The 10450-nt window shown below is 36.0% G+C and overlaps 1 long non-coding RNA gene across 3 annotated transcripts; it reads right to left on the reverse strand.

Moving 5' to 3' along the window:
- Window positions 1–4444: 4444 nt before the first annotated feature.
- Window positions 4445–10056, reverse strand: LOC133782177 (uncharacterized). 3 transcript variants are annotated; one of them, XR_009870358.1, is made up of 4 exons: window positions 9719–10052; window positions 6261–6345; window positions 5134–5152; window positions 4445–4789 (listed from the first exon to the last, which is right to left on the reverse strand). It is a non-coding gene; the product is annotated as an uncharacterized LOC133782177 (long non-coding RNA). The 3 variants fall into 3 exon arrangements; XR_009870359.1 differs by having other exon boundaries at window positions 5134–6345; window positions 9719–10056; XR_009870360.1 differs by lacking the exon at window positions 4445–4789 and having other exon boundaries at window positions 4796–5170.
- Between the last annotated feature and the right edge of the window lie 394 nt (window positions 10057–10450).

Below are 10450 nucleotides of genomic sequence, written 5' to 3' on the forward strand. Positions count from 1 at the left end.
AATCCTTAATTACCATTCATAACATGTGCTTAAAATCCTATTGGTTGATATCTAAACCTTATAGTATAATAAATATAATCCTTAATATCAGTCATATTAATCAACCTTAGGTTAAAATTAATATTCTTAAACTATAGGTTAAACTTAGAAAATCTATAAGTACTACTATGAGTGTCCAAATAATTCCCGGTCTGAACCAAAAATCCACAGTAACAAAGATAATACTATACATACTATAATACTACTAAATAATTAGCTAAGTAAAGTTCTTGGACTCTACAATTCCCCCTACTAAAAAGAATTTCGTCCTCGAAATTTACTTACCAAATAATTCCGGATACCGGCTCTGCATGTCCTCCTCCAACTCCCACGTTGCCTCGCGTTCAGAACTATTGCTCCATAGGACTTTGACTATAGGAAAGGTCTTGGACCGTAACTACTTCATCCCTCTATCTAGGATGCTAATCGGTCGTTCCTCATAACTTAAGTCTTTCTGGAGTGCTATGGTATCGTACTTGAGGACGTGAGATGGGTCTGACACATACTTGCGTAACATCAAGATGTGGAAGACGTTGTGACTATTGGCTGTAGGGCTAGTTTATAAGCTACTGGTCCCACTTTGTCCAATATCTCAAAAGGACCTATAAATCGGGGACTAAGTTTGCCTTTCTTCCCGAATCGCTTGACACCTTTCATAGGAGATATCTTCATGAAGACTTGATCTTCAACTTGGAACTCCACATCGCGTCGCTTGGTATCCGCATAGCTTTTCTGAAGGCTTTGAGCAGCAAGCATACGTTGTCTAATAAGCGCTACTGCTTCTTGAGCTTGTCTAACAGCTTCGGGCCCTAGAAGCTGCCTTTCTCCTACCTCGTCCCAGTGCAACGGTGATCGGCACCTTCTTCCATATAGCAACTCATAAGGTGCCATTCCGATCGTCGACTGGTAGCTGTTGTTGTACGAGAACTCGATCAGTGGTAAGTACTTGTTCCATGATCCTCCGAAATCAAGTACACATGCGCGTAGCATATCCTCTAAAATCTTAATCGCACGCTCGGACTGCCTATCTGTCTGAGGATGGAAAGCTGTACTAAGACTTAACTTAGTACCCATGGCTTGTTGTAAGCTTCTCCAAAATCTTGACGTAAACACTGATCCTCTATCTGACACTATCGTCTTGGGGATTCCATGCAATCGTACAATCTCTTGGATGTAGATGTCTGCATATTGGTCTGCCGTATATGAAGTCTTAACAGGCAGGAAATGAGCCGACTTGGTTAGTCTATCTATTACTATCCAAGCGGAATCATGCTGCATATTCGTCTTTGGCAGACCCGTCACGAAGTCCATAGCTATGTCGTCCCACTTCCACTCCGGTATGCTAAGCGGTTGCAATAATCCTGCAGGCCGCTGATGCTCCGCTTTCACTTGCTGGCATACGAGACACTTAGATATATACTCTGCTATCTCCTTCTTCATCCCTGGCCACCAATAGACTGCCTTGATGTCATGAGTCATCTTGGTAGACCCTGGATGAACTGAGTACGGGGTATTGTGCGCTTCTTTTAAGATCGCCTTCTTAATACTTTGATCATCTGGCACGCATACCCGATCCTTATATCTCAATAAACCTTGACTGGATATTGAGAAATCTGTAGTCTTGCTTTCTCTGACTGCATCCATGTGTGCTGCTAGTGTGTCGTCATGTCCCTGACCAATTCGTATATCTTCTAACAAATCTGATTGGATAGACAAGTTAGCCAGCTTGCCTACAACCATTTCTATTCCAGCACTGATAAGCTCCTGCTGTAGTGGCTTTTCTATTCCGGATAAGGCTGCTAAGTTCCCATAACTTTTCCGGCTAAGTGCATCGGCAACTACATTCGCTTTCCCTGGGTGGTATAGGATTTCGCAGTCGTAATCCTTTACTAACTCTAACCATCTGCGCTGCCTCATGTTGAGCTCCTTCTGCGTAAAGAAGTATTTTAAACTCTTGTGGTCCGTATAAATCTCGCACCGTTCTCCGTAAAGATAATGGCGCCAGATTTTTAACGCAAAGACCACCGCTACCAACTCCATATCGTGAGTTGGATAGCGTTGCTCATACTCCTTCAACTGACGTGAGGCATAGGCTATCACCTTGTCATTTTGCATCAGTACGCATCCCAATCCTAGCTTTGATGCATCACAGTAGACAACGAACTTGTCGTTGGGTGTTGGGACACTAAGTACTAGTGTTGAGCAAAGCTTATCCTTAAGCAACTGGAAGCTTTCCTCACACTTATCATTCCAGTTAAAATTTTGTTGCTTCCGGGTCAGGTTGGTGAGTGGAGTGGCTATCTTAGAAAAGCCCTCTACAAACTTTCTATAATAACCTACTAGCCCTAAGAAGCTTCTTACTTCTGACGCGTTCTTTGGCCTAGGCCAATCCTTCACGGCTTCTACCTTCGATGGATCTACTGCAACTCCGTCTTTTGATATGATGTGCCCGAGGAACGCCACTTGCGAAAGCCAAAATTCGCATTTCTTGAACTTGGCGTAGAGTTTATGCTCCTTCAAACGTGTCAAAATCAACCTCAAGTGTTCCTCGTGCTCTTCTTCATCCTTGGAGTAAATTAAAATGTCATCGATGAACACAACGACGAATTTATCCAAGTAGTCTTTGAAGACCCTATTCATTAAGTCCATAAACGCGGCTGGCGCGTTAGTAAGACCAAAAGACATAACCAAGAACTCGTAATGTCCATAACGAGTCCTAAAGGCTGTCTTAGGGATATCTTCTCCCTTTACGTTGAGCTGATGATACCCGGACCGTAGATCGATCTTAGAAAATACAGTCGCACCTCGGAGTTGATCAAACAAATCGTCTATCCGAGGTAGCGGGTACTTGTTCTTGATCGTTACTCTGTTCAGCTCACGATAGTCTATGCACATCCGCATACTCCCGTCCTTCTTCTTCACGAATAGTATCGGAGCTCCCCATGGTGAATGGCTTGGTCTAATGAAACCCAAGTCTAGGAGTTCTTGTAGCTGCGTCTTTAACTCCTTGAGTTCCGTAGGTGCCATCCGGTATGGTGCCTTAGAGATAGGCTCGGTGCCTGGTACTAATTCTATCGTGAAGTCTATTTCTCGATTTGGCGGCAATCCTGGCAAGTCATCGGGAAAAACTTCTGGAAATTCTTGTATAACCCGAACATCTCCAACTTTAAGTGATGTCTCCTTCTCCGCATTCGTGATGCTGGCTAAGAACGCTTGGCATCCTTTCTCCATCATTCTCTGAGCTTTGAGAGATGACACTAACGGGGTGCGTAGTCTTGAAGCTTGTCCCATGAAGCACAGTTTCTGGCCGTCAGGAGTCTCGAACATCACCTTCTTGCGTCTGCAGTCGATCGTTGCGCCATGCCGTCACTACTACAAAAAAGGTTTTTTAGGACTAGCATTGCGAGTCCTAAAAATTTTTTTAGGACTCGCGGGACGCGAGTCCTCTATTTGAGAGCCTTAAAAAACTGTTTTTAGGACTCACAACGCGAGTCCTAAAAAATCTATGCGAGTCCTAAAAAATCTGGTTGAGTGCCTTTAATTAAGTTTTTAGGACTCGCAATGCGAGTCCTAAAAAATCTGGTTGAGTGCCTTTAATTAAGTTTTTAGGACTCACATTGAGAGTCCTAAAAAGATGTTTTTAGGACTCCCAATGTGAGTCCTAAAAACTTAATTAAAGGCACTCAACCAGATTTTTTAGGACTCGCATTGCGAGTCCTAAAAACATTCTTTTAGGACTCGCTTTGCGAGTCCTAAAAACTTAATTAAAGGCACTCAACCAGATTTTTTAGGACTCGCATTGCGAGTCCTAAAAACATTCTTTTAGGACTCGCTTTGCGAGTCCTAAAAACTTAATTAAAGACACTCAACCAGATTTTTTAGGACTCGCGGGTAATTTTTTAGGACTCGCTTTGCATGCCCTTAAAAGTAATTTTTTTTAAAAAAAAATACACAGCTACAATTTTAATTTTGATTTAAAAATATATATCCATTTGAGTGTCGAATATGTATCAAAAGAATTTTGAAAAGAAAATACTAAAAAAATGGCAAATTTTTTTTACAAAAAAGACTTTTTAGGACTAGCAAACAACAATTATAATTCAAACTTATAAATAAGTAGACACACACAACAATTATAAATATATATAATAGAAGGTATAGATAGTACTATTTCATAAACGGTTATTCATCCAGTACATAGAGGTATTTCAAAACAGTAGCAAACTACACCAAAATCAGCAACAAAATAGACTATAAATCTACCATATTAATCCATTAAAGAAGCATCAAAATAAACCATAAACACACCAAAATCCAGTCACAAAATACAACAAAATCAAGTCACAAAATACACCAAAAACCAATAGTGAAACACAAGTATAAAGCCGTTAAAGCATAAGCAAAATACACTAAAGATGATACTCATTATTAGTCTAGGCTCAAAATCAGATCTGAACATATCCAACACAATCAAATGAAACATATTTTAACATAAAAAAATCAAGAAATAAAATAAATACTTGTTGCCACCGTGAGTTATAGTGTCGCCGCCGTGAAGTTGAGAACCCCACCAGCCAGCCCCGAGCCCAGCCCAGCCACCGTCCCTGCCGAGCCCCTCCCTGCACCGTCGACCCAAGCCAAGCCCAACCCAGCCCAACCTAAACCCCTCCCTGCGCCTTCGACCTCCAGCCAGCCCCGAGCCCAGCTCAGCCACCTTCCCTGCCAATCCCCTCCCTGCCCGAGCCCCTCCCTACAATGAATTAACAAACTAACTCATCCAACTAAAATGAATGAAATTGAAACACTCTACCTAGGTCCACTCCTACTCCTAGATATACTATGTAAAATTTCATAATCCAATATTTCTATCACTTGATGACAAAGCAAATATATGCAGAGCTCGTAGGTATACATAGGTCCTAGTAAGGCTATGTATATCTAATTCTAGCTATACTACATAATGATACAATTATTCATGTGGGCGAGGCAATACTTTTCATTAACTCTTATCTATCTAGCTAGCTCTACATTTTTAGAAATGTATAAAAACAAAAACAAGAGAAATAAATTATATCAATAAGACTATTTTCGTACCTTTTAATAAAAGTGCTTGCTGCAAAAACATTAAAATCTATAAGTGAAGAACTCCAACATTAATTATAGGTGTGTAATAGAATATGTTAATCATTGTTGCAAGTTGCAAAATCTCAAAAGAAGAATACAATGAAATGAATTTGAAAGAGTACAAAAAAACCAATCAACTTCTCAAAAAACTAAATTACAAATCAATGAAACGAAATGAAACAAAGTGAAGAAAATGGGCTTTACACAGTACACGTTTAACCACAAAATTAAGCAATAATATGAATCCATATCAATCTATGTTTTCTGCTCTAATAAAACCAGTAAGGCTAACCAAACAGGTCCATTGTTTTGAGTACTTTTTAGCAGTTTTACCACTGAAGCTGAACATGTAAACATAATCAAAGGTTACAAAAATACAATCAGAACAACAACCACTTTTCAACCAATTTTTTGAAATATATATATCTTATATGTATATATAGCCAGACTTAGCGTCTATTGCCTACCCTATTTCAATTTTATATAAATATAGATAGTGCATGACATATACAAAACAATTGATACAAAAAAAAAACAGTGGTATAAAGCAATACTCGGTGACAAAAAATGCACTAATCAATAAATTATGCAGACCAAGCATATTACACTAACAGAACAATAAATACAATGTATTAAGTGAGTACAACTTTTTGAGCAAAACAAAAATTACAACTGCAGCTATACCAAAACACTCATACAACAACCAAAACAATACTTCACCCTACATATTATACCTAAGTGTCCACTTTGCCAGGTTATGAGTTGTGAAATTGATTTATCCTATTTAAAAGTCAATATCAGCTTTATCAAGTATTTCTATTTCTTAAGTTTTGTCAAAGTCTTCGAATAAGATACTCAATTCTTATTTTACTATATCAATCTTTTTTTCCATTATGGAGACTTTTTTCAGAGCCTTTAAACTTTGTAATGGATTTGTTGCTTTTGGCAGATGAATTGGTAGCATTTCCTAATAAAGTATTATAGTTTGCCCACCCTGGATTATGGTCCTAAGTTTGTCCCTGGTTGGGATAAAGTTTAACACATACTACATATATCTAATATCATAATCAAACCATTTACAGTCTGGATATTCACACCTTTATCGAGCAGTCACCAGATTGGTTACAGCACGAGCATTGTCTATACCCCTGCAGCAGCTTTAGCCTCAGAATCCGTCTTTCCCTGTACAAATTTAGTTTAAAATGTGTATGTGTATATACAAGATGACAAATCCAGGCTCAAATATAAATATTCAAGTTTTAAAATTAGACATGGATTTGGAAGCCTTCAAAATTCTGAGAATTAAACACAAGATGACAAATCCAGATTCAGCTTACAAAAAATTCAATGAAAACACACCTCAACTTATGGTTGGAGCAAATTTACAAATTGAAGCATTGCAATTGGCAGAAAGTAGCATGAATCTAAAATTTATTTGTTAAATTAATCTCGTGGAGCTGTGTCACTAGACATAAGGAAGCTACAATAATAGTTTACCCTTCTAACTCACTAAACAAAGTTGAACAATTTACAAGCACTAGTTAGAAAAATTGAGAAAACCCATCAAAAACGACATTGTAGAGAAAAATTACATCAATCTTAGTTGCTTGTGTAACCATGGTTCTCTCAAGCATTTTGGCAAACACCTTCCATACATGACTTTCGTTTTTTTAAAAAATTATTGTGCTTCGATTGTTACTATCTGTTCTAATTAATTAACGCATATAAACTCATCCAAAATTATATAAATATATGAAACATAACTAAATAAAACGTGTTTTTTGAAAAGCTTTAAAATATTCACTAATATAGAATTAATCTTTATATATCATCATCTAGAAAATATGTGAAAAGCTATAAAATTGAAATTACACCAATACTTATGTAAACTATAGCCTGTCCACTGCACATGGAAAGTCTAGAATAGTATGATCACAATGGTAAATATAGATATATATATGTACATATATATATAACATTACAAAATAACTCAACTATACTAATAAGTTGGTTCCTTTTTCGTTCGAATTAGCTAACAGAGATTTAACTGTTTTTTTTCCATCAATACAAATATCTTTGACCCCACCAAAATTATATATATATATTTATTTATTCCAACACCATCTTTATGATATTTCATACACAATATTTAAGGTTCATATCCCATTGAGATATTCCAAATCAAACTGTTTTTGCCATATCAAAAGTTCCACTCCAATCTTCCTATAAGATAAAGCTCTCTAAAATTGATCTTAATCTTTCTTATTTTCAACACAAAATATAAGGCCATAGCCACAAGGGAGTTGTGTCACTAACTAAGTCTAAGACTAAGATAAACAGCCACACCATAAAAAATAAGTAAGGATTCACAATCCACACACAAAAATGAATGATAAAATTCATGAAAATACCCGACTCTATCAACGAAGGGAAGAACGCATGACTTATCAATACCAGCTATTAATAATCTACAACCCATAACATAAGAGATTAAAAAAAAACATAAAAATCATTCAATTTACTCGTATGTTTCGCTGAAGCATTCCATCAAACACTTAATAAGCATTTTTTGAGTAAAGCTAAAGCTTAGTGTTGTATAAATTTGTGAATTCGAAAGACATCCAAAGGAGAAGCATCAAAACATTGATTCACTTACAAATCAAAATTGAGTGGAAAACAATATTTATTTGTATATTAAAACTTTAAATTATATAATTACCCTATATTATAATCTGAAATTATCACCCTATATTAAAATCTAAAATTATAATATTATAACTTAGTAATTGAAATAAGAAAAAGATACACTTTGTAATTGAAATGATATTATTTTATTAGTAGAAACACCTATATTTGAGTTCGAATACTGGTTTTCAAGAGTGTTGAGAGAACATTAAGGTTTCTACTAGGAAGACATTGAGTGTTTTATAATTGTAATGAGAGCCTAGTTCATCTTGAACTATGTGAGATTAGTGGATTAGGCAAAGGGAAATACCACATACAATCTGACCGAATTAAGTAAATCTTGGTGTGTTGTGTTCTTGTTCCCTAAAATAAATTACTGCAATTTACTAATGGTAAAAGAAACCGTATGTATTACATGATATATTTAATTAATGCCTCTATTAACTTTTATGTCCTTTCAACAAATTTTACCTATTGAATTTTATGTCACTAATAACTTTTCCAACTCTAATTTATAAACCTAAGTCCAAAAGTTGTTTGTGGTGAACATGTAAACATGGCAAGAAAGACACACAAAAAAGAAGAAAATTAAAATAAATGATTGACGTGAACTCTTGAGAATGGAAATAACTAACTATATTGTGTCCATTCATTAAAGCTTCCAAGTTATGGCCACTTTACCTTTTAGGAAAGAGTTTTATAAGGGGCAAGTAGAGAGAATGGAGCCATCCTTACCATGCTTACGGGCACATAATAGAGATCAAGCCATTTGACAAAGAAATGCCAATACTATATAGTTTTTATATGAACATAGTATGTGACTGTGACAATTAGGATGAGAATGTACAAATAAAAAATCTTCCTTATAACTAAAATCATCATGAAGTGTTTAGAAACTTTAATAAAATTAGAATTGTAATCATTTTTACAAGATAAAACTAGAATTTTTTTTTTTTGAAAAAAAAGCAGAAACTTAGAAGAGGCATTTCATCAAACACATTGTAAGCAACTGTGAAAGACTGTAAAACAGAAAGCATTTTATCAAACAGTTAGCAATCAATTATGAATGAAAGACACTACAAAAAGCTAAACTACTGAGAAACTTTTTCAAGACTATCTATATCTATAACAATTATTTAAAAAGAACAAATACAAAAAATAGAATTGTTACATTGTTAATTACTTTATTAAAAAAAAATCACAAAAAGAATTGAAATTGCGTAAACCAAACATCACGAGTCAAGTGATTGATTACAAATATCACAAAAATGATAGACTGAAGACCATTAATTCAAAGTCAAAATTAGTAAAACAACAAGAGAGAGAGGGGGGCTTGCCTGAGTTCAAAGCCAAACTGGTAATTGAGAATAGAAATAGGAGAAGCTAGAGGAAGAGTAGATGTTGCACACAAATGATCTTACGCTAATGAACGGTCCAGATTTAGTTTGACCAGAAAAGAAAAATGAGGCAGAAATTTTACCGTATATGGTCTCGTTTGGGATTCCTCGCATTAGTAATGCAGAATAATATTTATATAATTTAGTCGCAAATAATATAAAATTACACTATTATATAATTACATGGCTTATGTGTACGACATGACATGTTCCTAACCATAACAAAAGCGGAAGAAAACCAGTGACCAGAGAAAGATTATTGGCAGTTGTTCATACAGACCCTTGTGTTTTGAGTTGATATTTTGTAAGCATTTTCATCTTACATTTTTCATCATTTACCCAGAATCCAAACAAAGAAGAAGAAGAACAGGTTTAAATAAAAACAAAATTAAATTAAAACCCATATAAATAGCTACATATATATATTTATATAAGCAAAAAAAAATTTAAAAAAAATAAAAAAACAAAGTAACCTGCTGGAATCGTGAACCAGCAACCAGCAACCAGCAGAGACCCACGCCGAGAACCCGCACCGCCGCCGAGAGTGCTGGAGCCGAGAACCAACGCCGGAGAAGATTTTCCTCTCACCGTTCCTGTCAACGACGCCGAGAGTGCTGGAGCCGAGAACCCACGCTTGCTGGAGGCGTTCACCACCGTCACCGTCGCCGTTCACCCAGCTGCCGCCGAGCCGCTGTTCGCCCAGCAGCCGTCATTCACCACCCAGCAACCCTAGATCGTGTGATGAATAAATCCCCAAATGGCTGATGAGTTTTCTATTTTGTGTATTTTAACTTTCGAAAAAGTCATAGTTTTTTTTATGCTTTTTATCTCAAAATAATTAAGGACTTGTTTGGAGTGTCCTTAATACTTTTTTAGGACTTGCTTCTAAAAGAATATTAGGACTCTCAAAGCAAATCCTTAAATGTTATACTTATTTTTTAACTTAGATTTTTTAGGACTCGCAAATTTTTTTAGGACACTCATTGCGAGTCCTAAAAAAGTATCAAGGATTCCCAAAGTAAGTCCTTAAAAATATTAAGTAAGACACTTTTTTTTAGGCCAGATTTTTTAGGACTCGCAGATTCTTTTAGGACACTCATTGCGAGTCCTAAAAGAGTATTAAAGACTCCCAAAACAAGTCCTTAAAAATATTAAGTGAAACACTTATTTTTACATCCCAGATTTTTTTAGGACTCGCATTTTCT

The sequence above is a fragment of the Humulus lupulus genome, chromosome 6 (assembly GCF_963169125.1).
Source record: "Humulus lupulus chromosome 6, drHumLupu1.1, whole genome shotgun sequence".
In the NCBI taxonomy this organism is placed as follows: domain Eukaryota; kingdom Viridiplantae; phylum Streptophyta; class Magnoliopsida; order Rosales; family Cannabaceae; genus Humulus; species Humulus lupulus.